The following is a 15,644-nucleotide window of genomic DNA, read 5'->3' on the forward strand; positions in this document are numbered from 1 at the left end:
GAAACGCTGGAGCTTATATTTTGAATGGTGGATTCTTGTTTTTCCAGTGCCGCTAATGCCTTATTTGTTTTCTCCGCAATGTTTTGCATTGTTTTGTGACACTGGGGAAAGTGGAGGATCAGAGAAAGAGAGGTAGACCCTGAACAAGGTGGATTGACACAGTGACCTTAAGAATGGTCTTGAGCATGTAAGATGGTATAGAATAGGGCAAGGTTGCAAGTTTTTGTTCCTAGAGTTACAGTTGTATAGTTGTAGTCACCTTGGTAGCACATAGCAGTGGTTTTTCTCATAGCCTCATTTTGTGTTTATTTACCTATGGACATTTGCTACTGTTTTTAGAAAACCCCATGTGACAATGTAGAACTGCCTGTAGGATTCCTCGGTTGCAGTCTTGCAGGAACAGATCACCAGGCCTTTCTCTCCTGGATGAACCACAAGGTTTTCAGGTAACAGTCCAGAGAGCTTAGCCATTGGGTCTCTTAAGACTCCTTCATGGACATTTGGGTCTAATCATTTCAGATGACTGGCCTCACTCACCATATAATCTGTCTCTTGCTTTGTTTACTCCAGTGCTTGTGGAGGGCCTCTAGTGAAGGCAGGGCTAGAGGAGGCTGACATCCGTCTGGTTAGCTTAGATCCACGTGGCTAATTGATTTCAGTGTGCAGTCAGCTGACAGCCATACAGTCAGCCCCTGGATGATGGAGGGACTCACCAGAAACTCAGCTCTGCTCCAATCAGTCAGTGACAAGAGCCATGTGTCATTCTTCTGCGGTGGCGGATTGTTGTGCCTCAGAAGCCTGGACTGAAAGATGTGGCAGCATCTTTCAAACCCACCAGTCCTTAGGAAAGATGTGGCACCCGACTTCCATGAAGAGTACAGCTCGCAACTCCTGTTGGTCAGTTCTTCCCTGTCCTGCAGTGTCCCCAGAGTCAGAATGGATTCTGTGGTAACAGATTTTTTTTTGTACATTATTCAAAGGTTCATTTTAATTAATTCATCTTTATTAATCATAACACCTGTACAGTAAAAAGTATTTGAGTTTCTTCTTAAGATATCTTTACCTGGAACATCAAGTTCAGTTAATAATGCTAGTATTATGTTCTACCTCTCTTATTGGTGTCCACTTTAAGACTTTAAGTACCTTGTAAGCCATAAATACTTGCACCACTGGATATTTAATTAAAGCCACCTAAAGGGAAAAAAAATTACTGGGGTGAAGTCTCCTCTTCCTTTGTCGGAAGGGGCTGCAAATCACCAGTGCTGTGTAATCTTGGTTACTATTTAAATCATTTGGCAGCTCTTCTCGAGACAGCCAGATTGTAATGTCCACATCTGTTACCTTTCCTCTGCTTTCAGAACTGATTATGCAACCCGGCTTCACATATGAGACACACAGCTTTCTTCATCTATATTTTGGATTAATTCCTTCTCAACACACACATAAGCACAAATCAAAAGAGCCATAAAATTGGTTTCCATGGGTCTGAACTTCGCGTGACAGAACTCACATCCTCCTCACACTGCGTCCTGCTTTGCAGACATTGGAGTCGGCTCAGAAGCACAGAGCTCCATGAAGTGAGCTGGAGGAGGCATATGGGCCTGTCCCTTGATACTGATTTTGCCCTCCTTATGTGCTGCCTTTCCATCCACGTCATAGCCTGGGGATGGGTGCACAGCTGGGGAGACTCACTGGTTAACATCCACATGAGGCCAAGGAGGACTGAGAAAAGGCGGGGTAGGGAGTAAGGACACTTATAAATGAATTTACTCCTTAGTTAACAAATACTTCTTTCATGAAAATTTTCAAGAGTGCTGTTACTTTTAAAATTTGGAGATGGTTGCTGAATACTTGCCTTGTTGAGCTTTCAAATATTGTAGAGATTGAACATGAAACAAACCAGCCAGGTGACCTGGTGTCGACTCTGACGCATGGCCACGCCATGTGTTGTCAGAGTGGAACTCTAGACTTTTCTATGGTGTGGTCTCTCCTGAAGAACATCACCAGGCCTGCTTTCCGAGTAGTTGGCTGGATTCACAGTGCCAGACTTTAGATTAGCTACTGAGCATGTTAACTGAGCTATCATGTATCTAGCAGGAGTGTCCTTGGGTACTCCTGTACACACTTCTATTTACTATTTCACTTCATCTCATCTGGTGACCTACAAGGTGGACATAGTCACATCCCTGTTGTGTTGGGGGAGAGGGAGACACCTAAGGAACAAGCCACACAGATAATTTGTGACAAAACGATGGGTGAACTCAGGTAGTGTGGTCTGGATCCAAAGCTCTCATGTTTCTGTTCAAGGAAGGTTGACCCAACTCCTTATCCCAGGCATGGTGGGGAATGAGAGAAAGAGTAAATGTGTTTCTCCCTCAGAGAGGCTCTAAAAGTCCTCATTCTGCCACATGGAGGAATTAGATTGAGATTTGGTGTCCCCATGGGTCAATTGCTCTTATGAAATTGCTATTTTATCAAAATAATAAGAGGCCAATAAATAGATACTGCGGCTATTCTGGCTGCTAATATTAGTTCTGCCTCAAATTCTCTTGCAGTTAATAACCATGCAACCCATGGGTTTTTAAACGTCATGATAATTTTTTGCTTCCCAGAGAGGGCAAGGGGGTTTGTGTGTGTGAGGGGAGTAGTAGGAGGGCGTTGGCCTGGTGCAAGGAAACAATCAAGGTAGAGATAAGCCCTCTGTAGGACCCCAGTGAAGATTGCGTTTTCTTCTTTACAGAAGCAGTGGGTAGAGGATGTGGGCATCCTTCCCACCGAAAACACAGCTTGAAAGAGTTATTGAAAAGGAAGACACGTTTACTCACTTCATAAAATTAACAATTGATCAGTTTTGTGGTGCCTGAGTTCTTTATAAGCATCCATGTTTATTCATTATTGTGATTACACAGTGGAAGCGGCTCTGCTTGATGTGATGAGCAAAAGCAAGATGCAAAGGCATTTAAATACTCTTGAAATTAACGTTTGCACAAATAGGTGCTTGTTTTAATTTGATTCTAAAGGCTTATAAATAAGCTCATGTTGAGGTCTTCTTGGAAACCCAAGTCAGAGGTGTGTTATTTGCAGGATTTCTTTGCTATTTCAATGGAAGATGGCAACATCAAGTTCAGAGTCTTTGTGGGTCAGAATGGGGAACAGAGACCAAAATAAAAGCTCCATCATTAATATTGGCCCCTAGTGTACTGACTGAGGTGACTTGGCACATAACAACAACAGAGTATACTGATTAACATTTTTTTAATGATGATTAACTTCTGTGAGCTCCACTGTTCTTAATAGCAGCAGGAAGTCACAGATCCGCTTGTCCTGATGAGTATGTGATCACAGTATCCAGATCATTGCTTGGGAGGAGCAATCAGAAAAGGAAACTACTCCTTGTGTCTGAAAGGAAGGTGACCCTCAAGAAAAGGACTGGCAGGATTCCTGAAAAACTCTGTGTCTTCAAGATATTTTGATTCAGAATTGACTCTCATCACATTTACAGAAGACTGGGGATCCCAAGTGTAAACTCAGATTCTGCTTTGATGTGCAAATATTTCTGAACCAGAGCGTAAATAGACATGAACTGACAAGCATTTATTTGGCTGCATCAGTATATGGACATCATAGTCCTTACTTATTTACAAGTAGATGACAAGGAGAAATATGAATATAGAGTTTATGTTAATTTTTTTTATTCTAATGCAAATTTAAGATTTTGTTGGGTGGTTTTCTCTTTTCATGTGACCAGTCTTGTTTGATCCAAGCAAGGTATCCTAGCACCTAAATTCCAACACAATTTTAATTCTGAGTGTATTTGTCTAAACTGATGCAGAAGACCTCGCCAGGTGGGCATGTTGTAGTGCTATTTCCGAGGCTTCTCCCTAGAGTTTCTGATTTAGTAACTCTGAGACAGAACCTCAGAGCACACTGTGTACACTGTCCTTTTAGGCCGTTTACTTTTCAGAAATTGAAAATGGTGATACAGAGATTTCCAGAAAGCAAAATTGCTTTGTTTAGCTTGGGAGTTTTTAATTTTTGTGATGCATTGATAAGCTTGTGTAAAATAGTATAATTTTGAAGATTAGTTTAAATTATACAACCAAAAGTACGCATCATCTGTGAGCCGCATCAGTGTTACATGTGAGACAGTGAATTTTAGAAGGTCCCCAAGTTTTCTTTAAGAAGCCTTGATGATGAAGTAGTTAAAGCATTCAGCTATGCCTCTTCTTCTGTAAGAGGCTTGACTTCGATTCCCAGTGAGTGAACCTCATATGCTGCAAGTTTGGGGGTTGGAGGTTTGCATGTTGCTGTCATGTTGGTAAGGTTTCAGTGGTGCTTCTACATTTAGATAAACTAGGAAAAGGCCTGGAGATCTTGTTCTGAATATAGCCAATGAGAACTCTTTGATCTCAATGAGATGACAGTGGTTTGCTCAGGGGAATGGGGCATGATAAGAATCATAGGAATGGTGTTGGGCTGGGGTGATATTTCCTTCTGTTGTGAATGGCATCCCATGAGTCAGGGCACCTAACAATAGCAGGAACAAGTTTCTTTTAGGGTATAAGACACATTTTCTAAAGTTGTAAAAATAAATGTTGAAGCATGTTTGTTATATATGCCTACTTCTGTCCTCTGGCTTCTATCTGTACTGACCTGGGGGGAAGTGGCTTTCATTTCCATGTTTTTTTGTATATGACTTAGATTGTAATCCTATTAGCAGATGACAGACAGGAATTTTGGTTTTGTTCCTATATAGTTAAGACTCACCAGATGTCAAAAAGCTGATGTGGATCTAAGATTTCATCCATTCTAGGAATAATGGAAGATAGTCAGGACCAAAGACAGAGCTATAGATGGGTTTCTAGGACTTGAGGGTGAGTGGAAAGTTTTTGCACAGATGCCTGGCTTGTTGCTTTCTTCTACCACTTGGAAAATACAGTATCTTCTGTGTTTCTTAAATGCAGAGCTTCCAGTGGTTTTGTTTTATCTTGCTCTATTTAAAAAAAAATTTGTAAGTTTCTCCTGAATAAGAAAATGAGCAGATGCCAAAAAATTGCATTGTTTTAAAAAAAATTGTGTGTGTGTATATGTATACATATATATGTATATATATACACACACTATACACACACACACACACACACACATATAAATAAAATAAAATTAGGGCTTTCAAGATTTTTTTGACTGCTGGTGCGAGTTATAAAACTGTGTGAGTGTTAGTTGGAAAGTTAAAATTGGCAACTCCCAAGAAGAGTTGATGGTCCAGGTCCCAGTCATTCCAGCTCTTCTCCTCTGCAGAGCTGTGTGTTAATTACACAGTCGGTCTGTGGAGTTGAGGTCTCCTGCAGCCTGGTGCATGTTGCGTCTGACTAGGTTTGCACTAACATTTCTTTGGGACCCATCATCTGTCATTGCTGTCTCTTCAGCAGGTTTTGCTTTGGTCTTTTCTGCCCAGCTGCCAAGGGGCTCCCTGTTCCTCCTGTCATTTTGCCCCTTGTTCCCCTCTAGTGCTCAGCACCGGGCAGTGAGATGATGAGGCTTCTACTTTAGGGGTGGGCAGGGGGATGGCACTGAATAGGCTGGGATGCACATGCATTCAGATAACACAGTTGACCTAATTTATTTTCTTTCTTTCTTCTCATTTAGAACAAATATCCACATAAAAAGACTGCCATTTGATTTACTCTAGAACACAGTGTGGTGTTCTCAAGGGATGAGGACATCTGGACAGTGTTATTTTAGCATTTGTCACTTTGTCCCATGGAGAATGGTGCTGCCATTTGGAACACAAGAGCAAAAGTAGCTTTGTGGAAACAAGTTGTCAAAAAAGTAAAAGATTCCAAACCTCAGACCCACTGCCATTGAATTGGTTCTGACCCAGGTGACTCTGAAGGACAGAGTAGAACTGCCACACAGAGTTTATGAGGCAGTAGATCTTTTTAGAAGTAGATGGCTCGTTATTCTCCTGAGGAGCCACTGATGGGTTCAAACTGCTGACCTTTTGGGTCGCAGTGTAATGCCTAGCCTGTATCAACACTGGAGCCCTCTGAAGGTGAGATTAGAGTAAAATAAGTGCCACTTAACTATAACTGTCATTCTAACTCATCTTTATCCCTCTTCCTAAATACTTTTAAATACTTTGTTAAATAAAATCAAACTTTATTAAGCAAAAGTAGTTTGTAAGTTTAAGGCAGTCTGTTCCCTTAAGATGTACAACTTTGAAAACAACGGGAGGCATTAACTTCACAGTGATGTGTTTGAGTTGTGGTTACATGTTAATATTAGCCCCAAAAAGATTTTTAAGTATTGGTTTACAGATAAAGAATCCAATACTAGTAATGTGAAATAATGAATACATTGTCTTTTAAATAGTTAAAAAGGGAATCAATATTTCAATTCCTATTTTTTTTCTTTGTGCATAGGGTTTTCAGAGGCCTGCTATTTCAGAAGTGGGTGGCCAATCCTTCTTCCTAGTCTGTCTTAATCTGAATGTTCAGATTTAGAGGAGTATCTGACAGACAGCAATTTGTGGGGCAGTTAAAGATAAATCCCTTATTGTGGGGGTAAGCGTTAGTTAAAGTGTTGATCCCACCCTTAGCCCAGTGCCATTACCCACTTGCTTCCCAGCTCCACCCTCCACCAGGATAATCCTTCTCATCTACCAAGTCCCTTCAGAAAAATATCTTCCATTGTCCAACCCATGATCTGGCAGTTTGTATCTTAAGCCTTTCTTGGCTTCTGTGATTCCAAAAACATTGACGGCTGACATGTCTCTTAAGTTTAGTTGTGGTGTCTCCAAGGAAGCTGCTCCTTGGAGGCAAGGATTCTGGGGCTTCGTCTGACATACTTTGGACATGTTGCCAGGAGGGATGGGTCCTTGGAGAGGGACATCATGCTTGGGAGGGTGGAGGGACAGCGCAGGAGGGGAAGACCCTCTATGAGATGGATTGATTCGGTGACTGGGGTAATCGGGATGGGTGTGTCAGAGGTGGTGCGGTTGGCGCAGGATAGAGCAGGGTTTAGAGCTGTTGTGCATAGGGTCGCTATGAGTCAGAAACGACTCGATGGCACATAACAACAACATTTTTTTTCTATTTTAATGAAAGTTTACAGAGACTTCGGGTTTCCAGTCATTCATTGTTGCACTTTTCTCCCTGCTCACTGCCCCCCAATTCGCTCTTCTCCTTGAAAAGTAAAAGAAAAACTCTTTCACTGGTATGAAATCCCGTCCCCCAAGTCCACTCCACTGTGCAGCCTTCATTCTGGACTACTGTCATGACAATAATACCCAATCATATATCCCTTTTAAACAGTTCTTGCCCTCATCTGTTTCAATGCAGTATATATTATTTCTCCCCTCCTTCTCCGCCTTTCCTCAGCTCTGATGTCAGTCCTGTTTTACAACAGTGGCCCTATGCAGTATTTGTTTTGCATATACTTAAATACTTGTGTATTTAACAAATGTGTGTTATTATCTTGCCATACTGTACACCTGATTCTGCACTTTGTGCTTTTTTCAGTTAATATTGCATTCCTGATCTAGGTATACTGATACATATATCTAATTATTTGACCAACAATATTCTGCTATGATGTCTGTGTTATTCTGCAGATCCAGCTAAGTTCTACTTTGTTCCTGACAGTATCCTGGGATGGTTCCTATACAAAGTCAGAGCTGACCCTGAAACACAGTGTTGACTTTTCCAAGCCCTTTCATGACTGCATGCTACCGTATTTCCTTGTGCTAGTATTTTCCTGCGGTAGGCGTGGAAATTGCTACATGAGGGAGGGTTTGTGTAAAATCAGGATCTGATTTCTTGAAAACTCATTGAAAAACGTGTGAGGGCTGAAGAGAGTCTTAAATCATGGATTGTCCTGGAAATGAGATAAAACAAGCCCCTGTTGAGCAGACGCTGGTGATTGTAGGGGGACAGTCTTGCAGGGTGGCAGCGTGCCTCAGAACCTTCTGTGGAGATGGGAGGATTCTGCAGTCATCCTGTGTCTGTAGTGACAGTCACTACACCAGGTGTGACTGTTGAGCATTTGAAATGGGGGTTCTGTGACTCAGGAACTGGTCTTAAGGTTTTAATTTTATTTGTCTTCAATGTGAAATAGCCATATTTTTGTTTTTCCAAACCAAACCAGTTGATGTTGAACAGATTTCCACTTACGGTAGCTGCATGAGTTTTGGAGTTGAAATGTGGTCTGTGGGGTTTTCATAGCTGGAACCCTGTTCTTGTGGGGTTGATGCCCTGGCTTTGACCTTCGTCACCCAGCTAAGGAATTAGGCCAGGTGGGAGAGCCTGGAGGGGAAGATTAGCACAGAGTACAGTATAGAAATAGCACAGGTGGCAGCAATGATAGTAGCTCTAAGAGAGCAATTTTTTTTTTTTTTTTATTTTTTGGTGCATATACCATCAAATCAGACCTGACTGGTACAGGAAAAAAAATTGTCCCTCCTTCTCCAGCAGAACATCTGGTGGATTTGAACCATGTATCTCTGAGATTGTAGCGCAGCTACTTGCCATTAGGCCATGAGAGCTCCTTAAGAGAGTAATTTTTTAGTGCACAGCAAACTTGGCCCCTCAGGGGCTGTTGCTTGTCTTGCTTAACATAGTCCTGGTGTGAGCTGAGCCCTTGTTGGAGCAGGAGCTCAGTGGGACTTGATGCTTGCTGAGAGGCAATTCATTCGCAAAGATACTTTCCAAGAGAGAAAGAGGTCAACCCCCATCGGAAGGGAGGAATGGAGAAGGCATGACAGTAGTTGAGTTACTCTCAGAAAGTAGAGAAATGGAGAGTGCTCTATGCCAGGAGAGCTCTGTGGTAATAGAGCGGCCTCCCTCCTTGCTTAGGCGGCTGTCCTCTTGTTGACATCAGTGGTTGCATAGCATCTTTACAGCACCTAAACAGCATATGAGGCTGCTTCTGGGGACAGTCTTGACTGTGCATGTCAGGACAGTGTGGATTTAGGGCCAGTCTGCTCCCTGGTTTTGACTGGGTCAGGTCTAGTTCTGACTGTTTTGCTTGACCCTACCAGCTGGCCCTTTACATGAATTTCACCTGCTTTTAGCTACTTTGCTTGACCTTTGCTTTTTATGGGTCCTTGATAGAGTTTTGCTTTATCTTGTTGGTATCTGCCTTAACGTTGTTTTTCTCCCCAACCTCACTTCGTTTCACTAATTTAGACCCTAACAACATTATGGAAGTCGATCTCCTGGCCTTTCCTCCTGTGGGTGAGTTTGTGGTGCCCGGGGCCTTGACGCCTGTATGTATGAGTTTGAGTAGTGGCTGCCACATGGCCAGTGCATGTGTGTTGTTATGTGCTGTTGGGTTTGTGTCAACTTCACGTAAAGAAGGACATTTTTCCTAGGCCCGTGCCGTCCTCGCAGTCATTGCTGTGCGAAGTCTGTTGTTGCAACCACTGTGTCTGTTAATTTTGTTGAGGACTTTCCTCTTGACGACATTCTGTAGGGACTGACCACTTCTAAAGCATGTGAAACAAGGTCTTGTTTTCCTTACCTCTCAGGAGCTTTCTGGCTGTACTTCTTCTAAGGTGGATTTATTTGTTCTTCTGGAAGGCCAGGGTGTATTAATATTATTCATCAATACCACAATTGATGTCAGTGTGGAGACTAAGGTGCACCTGATGCAGACAATAGTCTTCGCAATTGCTTGCTGTGGATCATAGAGAGCTGGACAGTGACTAGGGATGCTAGAAAGAGAATTGATGCCTTTGATCTGTGGTGCTGGAAAAGAGTGTTACGTGTACCATGGACTGCCAGGAGAACAAACAGGTTTGTTTTACAGAGGGTGAAAATCGGTTGCTCGTTAGAGGCAAGGATTTTGAAGCTTCGTCTGACATACTTTGGGCATGTTGCAAGGAGGGACCAGTCTTTCAAGAGGGACATCATGCTTGGAAGGGTGGAAGGACAGCGAAAGAGAGGAAGACCCTCAATGAAATGGATTAATTCAGTGACTGGGGTAATGAGGGTAGGTGTGTCAGAGACAGTAAAGTTTGCACAGGATAGAACAGGTTTCAGGGCTATTGTACATAAAGATCGCTATGAGTTGCAAGTGACTTGATGGCACATAACAACACCACCGCCACAATTGAAATGTATCTGTTCCCCTTCGGTCTTTATTATGCAGATGCTTATATAATCATAGATGATGCAGGTCAATATTTGAGCAGTGGTTTAGGAAGTGACATGTGAAGAGATGTAGGTGTAATCTGTTTTGTTCCTCAGAAGTTCTTTTCTTTAACTGAATACAGGTAAATGTACCAATGAAAACAAGCTAGCACCAGCATTGAGGTATTTCAGGCTTTTCCCTCCCTCCTGAGGGCCTTTCTTCACCCCTGCTTTCCAAAGTTGGGAGGGGCAGTCCTGCTGGGCTAGTTCTTTGTAAAGTGAATTGATGGCTATGCAAATACAGCCATTAACCTCATGCCCTCAGACAGCTCCTTGGGCACTGCAGTTTTCTTGCCCTTGAAAATGCTGTTTGATGGATGCCACAGTATTAAAACAAACCAACCAATCATGTACCTGGTTCAGACAGTGGACCTTTCTAGTGAAACGTCAAAGCGGCCAGTGAATTGAGATTCTCCTATGGCGTGAGTGTGGTGGTAACCTCTTGTCCTCCAGCTGATCCCAGCTCCTGGCGAACCTACACGGGTCACAATGTTAGGATCAGAGAAATGAGATAGGAGAGGAGTTCCTAGAGTCATCAGAACCAGGAAGCAGATACTGACATGTAGAATTAGAGTTTTAGGCATATAAGTGATATTAGAGGCAGTAGACAAGAATAAGAACCATCTGTCAAGCTTTGAACCCTTCATAACATGGACTCCAGTCCCAAGGCATTCCCAAACGAGGAAGCCCTAAAGGTGACCATACCTCAGGGGCATGTGTTCCCACCTCCATTACTTTCTGGAGAGGATGGGACCAGGACGTACCTATTCTAAGACATCTTGGCTTTTTATCTTCCCTTCTGCCTCCTTGCTTTTCATCTCGGCCTTGCCCTCCAGCTGGGCCTCACCCTCATCTCTGGGCCTCACCCTCCTTTCTCGGCCTGTACTCTGTGCACCAAAATCGACTGTCCCAAGGGCATCTGCATGCTCATATGCACTTCTTACTTTTAAAAAATGTACAAGTTATTGTAATGTGGACACAGTGGATAAAGAAAGCCTGTTAAAAACCAATTTTTAAACACAGTTATGTATTTGAAAATCAGCAGTTAAAGAGAATGTCTCTTTAAAAACTGTTTTGGAAGTAGATTGGATGGATGATGGAGGCAGGATTCCTATGTTGAATTGGAACCAATTCAATTGAATTGGTTATAGAAAAGGTAGAGAATGTACTAGAGATATGGTTAGAAGATGACGATTGCCAGTGCCCGGATTGTCAGCCATGTCACCTGCTACCCCACCCTATACCCACTCTCCTGTAGCCATACTGACCAGTTGCTGATTCCCGAGAATCCATCAGACTTGTTCCAAGGGTTTTGGACTTGATAGTCGCTCTTCTAGAAACTTACTTCTTATTTGGTTTCCCCTCATTTCCCCATTTTTTTCTTGGATAACGTCTTTATCCATTAAATCTCAGCTGGTACCTATTAAGAGAGGATCCTATCAGCTGTCTTTTTGTGTGTTTTTGTGCTCATATTTGCTTCTTAGTTTTTCAGCTGTCTTTTTAAGTTGTTGTACTCTGGTGTCTTGCATGTTGCATGGTGTGGAAGCTTTATCACTAGTATTTACACACCAGCAGGAACAGTTTGCTGAACAGGTTTCAGCAGAGCTTCCCAACTGAGACAGACAAGGGAGAAATACTTCCTTTTTTAAAAAAAATTTATTAATATTCATTCATTGTTGCGTAATTTCTTCCCTCCCCTCATCCCCTCCTCCTCCCCCTGTCCACTTTGCAGTGTACTTCTTATCCTCGACTGTTGTCTTACATAAATGCCTAATCATATATTCCTTTTTAACAGACCTTTCTTTCATCTGTTCTAATGCAGGGTTCATTATCTGTCCCCTCTTTTCCTGTTCACCTTCAAGACCCCCATGTCGGTCTTGCTTTATAATAGTGATATTAGGGAGTATTTGTCCTTTTGTGACAGGTATTTCACTTAGCATAGTGTCCTTCAAGGTCATCCATGTTGTGTAATGTTTTACCAGTTCATTGTTTTCATTTGTTGTTGGACTCTTGGGTTGCTTTCATCTCTTTCCTGTTGTGAATAACGCAGCAGTAAACATGGGTGTGCATATATTTGTTTGAATGTTGTTCTGGTTTCTTTGTTGTTGTTGTTGTTATGTGCCATCGAGTCACTTGCGACTCACAGCGACCCCATGTACAACAGCCCTAACCTCCGCTCTGTCCTGTGCAAATCGCACTGTCTCCGACACTCCCATCCCAATTATCCCAGTCACTGAATCAATCTACCTCATAGAGGGCCTTCCTCTCCTGCGCCATCCCTCCACCCTCCCAAGCATGACGTCCCTCTCCAAGGACCGGTCTCTCCTCACAACATGTCCAAAGTAAGTTAAACGGAGCCTCAGAATCCTTGCCTCCAAGGAGCCACCCGGTTTAACCCTCTCCAGGACAAATCTGTTTTCCTAGCAGTCCATGGTGTTCTCAATACTCTTCTCCAGCACCACAGCTCAAAGGCATCAATTCTCCTTCTATCCTCCTTGGTCATTGTCCAACTCTCTGATGCATAACAAGTGATTGCGAAGACCATGGCCTGTATCAGATGCACCTTAGTCTCCAGAGAGACACTATTGCTCTTCAGTACTTTGGAGAGGTCCCTAACAGCAGACTTTCCCATGGCAATGCGCCTTTTAATTTCCTGGCTGCTGGTGCCAAGACTGTTGACTATGGAGCCAAGCAAATGTATATTCCCAGTAGTACAGTCGTTGGGTCAAATGGTATTTCTGTTTACAACTTTTTGAGAAAGTGCCAAACTGTCTACCATGGTTGCACCATTTTTCATTCTCACAAGCAGTGAATAAGGGTTTCAATCTGTCCACAACCTCTTCAGCATTTGTTAATTGCTTCTCTGATGAACTTTGCTATTGGTGTTGGGGAGGAAGAAAGCCTTGATGATATATCTCCCTAAAATTACTCAATGAAAATCCCTTTGAGTGAAAACTCAGGAGCATTGAAGGCAGTCTGTGTTCTCATTTGGTCCTCAAACAGCCATCTTCGATTTGGCAGTGATCTTGAGGATGAAAGGTAGTTGGGAAAAGGCAAAGCAGAAAGATGGAAACAGATTGAAATCTTGCTTCCGCAGAACTGAAGTACAAGTCTTGGCCTGCCCACCTCTGGGCTAAAGTTTAGTGAAAGAACAAACCATATTGTTCCACAGCCTTTGTTTTCTGGTCATTGTTACACACAGTGGCACGAAATGATGTAAATGGACTGCAAGGAAAAATGAGTTTCTGAATCCAGACTGCATAGTCAGTTTAAACTACCAGTGACCCGACAAAACAGAGAGCTGTTAGGAGGGATCCCAAGGCTGTACAATTTTACAAAAACAGACTGCTGTATCTTTGTTCTGCAGACCTGGGTTTGAACCACTGACCTTTTGGCTAGCAACTGAATTCTTTAACCACTGTGCCACCACGACTCCTCACAAATGAGGTTAGAACCCTATTATGTGTGGTTTTATGTTGCACTGCACTTGACTCAAGCCATGGTACTTTCAGTTGCTTCCTGTGCATCTGAAAGTTGGACAGTGAATAAGAATGACAGAAGAATAACTGATGCCTTTCAATTGTAGGGTTGGCAAAGGCTATACAGTGGACTACCAAAAGAACAAAGAAATACATCTTGATGGAAGTGCAACCAGAGTGCTCCTTAGAGACAAGGTGGTGAAACTTTGTCTCACTTACTTTGGACAGATTTTTCAGGAAGAACTGGCCCTTGTAGAGAGACATCATTCTGGGAAAGGCTGTTGTTGTTAAGTGCTGTCGAGTCACAGGCAACTCATAGTGATCCTATGAAGGAGAGTCCTTGATGCTTGGGTATCTCTCACCCTCTCTCCAGGTTCATAGGGTTTCCGGAGGCAAGCTATTATGGAAGTGGATGCCACTCCTCCTTCCAAGCTTGTTTTAATCGGGGAGCTCCACCCCACTCTCTGTCCACGCTGGGTGACCAGCCATTAATGCATTTGACACATCAGTGTCACAGTGTTCAGCCTCACAGCAACCACAAGTTACCATTGTATGGCAACTTATACACCAGGGCTATACGACCTAGAGGAATGTCTGAACAAAAACAATGAAAGACAGGCCCGAGGGCCCTTCAGGATTTTAGCAAGCCGGCACACCCAAATGCTGGCAAAGTCCTTCCACTAGACCCCCACTTCATCTGGCATGTCTGCTCTGCCAACCCCCACCTGGGGCCCAAAGAAGACCAAAATTGCCCTGAGCCCTCAAACCTGCGTGCCTCAAGGAGCCAGAGTCTGGATTCAGCTGACATTAAGTCTCTCCCAAGATCCTAGGTGGGACATGACCTTTCAGGATTTTAGCAAGCTGACACACCCAAATGCTGGCAAAGTCCTTCCGCCAGACTCCTAGTTCATCTGGCATGTCCTCTCTGCTGATCCCCACGTGGGGCCCAAAGAACACCAAAATTACCCTGAGCCCTCAAACCTGCCGTGCCTCAAGGAGCCAGAGTCCGGAAAGGTAGAGGGTCAGAAAAGAGAGGACAACCTTCAGTGATGTAGCCTGACACAGTGACTATACCACAGTGACCTTGAGCATCACAGAGATGGTGAGAATGGGACAGGACAGGGCAAAGTTCAGGTCTGTTGTTCATAGGGCCTCTGTGAGTTATAGTTGACTTGACTGCACTTAGTAACAGTAGAAACAATGGAGTGGGAAAACCTCCTGTTAAGGACCTTTCCAAAGTGCTAAAGAACAAAGATATTTTAAAGATTAAAGTGCTCTTGATCCAAGCTATGGCATTTTCAAGTGCTTCCTCTGTCTAAAAGTTAGACAATAAATTGAATAGCCCATGGACTGCCAAAAGAATAAACAAATATGTCTTGTAGGAAGTTCAACCTGAGTGCTCTTTAGAGAAAAGGATGGTGAAACTTTGGGTATGTTGTCCTGAGTGGTCAGTCCATGGAAGAAGACATCATGCTGGGAATTTAGAGAGTGAGTGAAAGGGTGGTAGATCCCCAGCAGGTTGGACAGTGACTGTGACCGTGGGCCTGGGCATGTCCGAGGTCCTGAGGATGGCATGAGGCAGGGCAAGGTTCAGGTCTGTTGTTACAGGGTTGTTAGTGATAAGTCTTAGTTTACTTGACGGCACCTAAGGACACCCTTGCATTCCCCACTCATTGATGTTGTTGCATCACAAGGGACTCTTAGCTGAACCTCTAGTAAGTTTTCAGAGGCTGTAAGTTGCATGAGAGGAGGTGGCTCCTCATTCTCTCAAGGAGCTTTCCACCCTTGGCTTAGCAGTGCAGCTCCTTACAGGTTATGCCACCAGAGTGCCCTCCCAGTGCAGCAAAAGGCTTTTGAGTCAGTACATCTGGAATGCTTTCCCCATGTTATGTTGTTATATCTAGGTATAGCTTTATTTCTAAGGAGTAGACAAACTACTTAGCAGATTGGGAGTTGGAGGTATGGACACTGT

This window comes from Elephantulus edwardii, unplaced genomic scaffold, assembly GCF_000299155.1.
Source record: "Elephantulus edwardii isolate Elephantulus edwardi_28Jun2011 unplaced genomic scaffold, EleEdw1.0 scaffold00177, whole genome shotgun sequence".
Taxonomy (NCBI): Eukaryota; Metazoa; Chordata; class Mammalia; order Macroscelidea; family Macroscelididae; genus Elephantulus; species Elephantulus edwardii.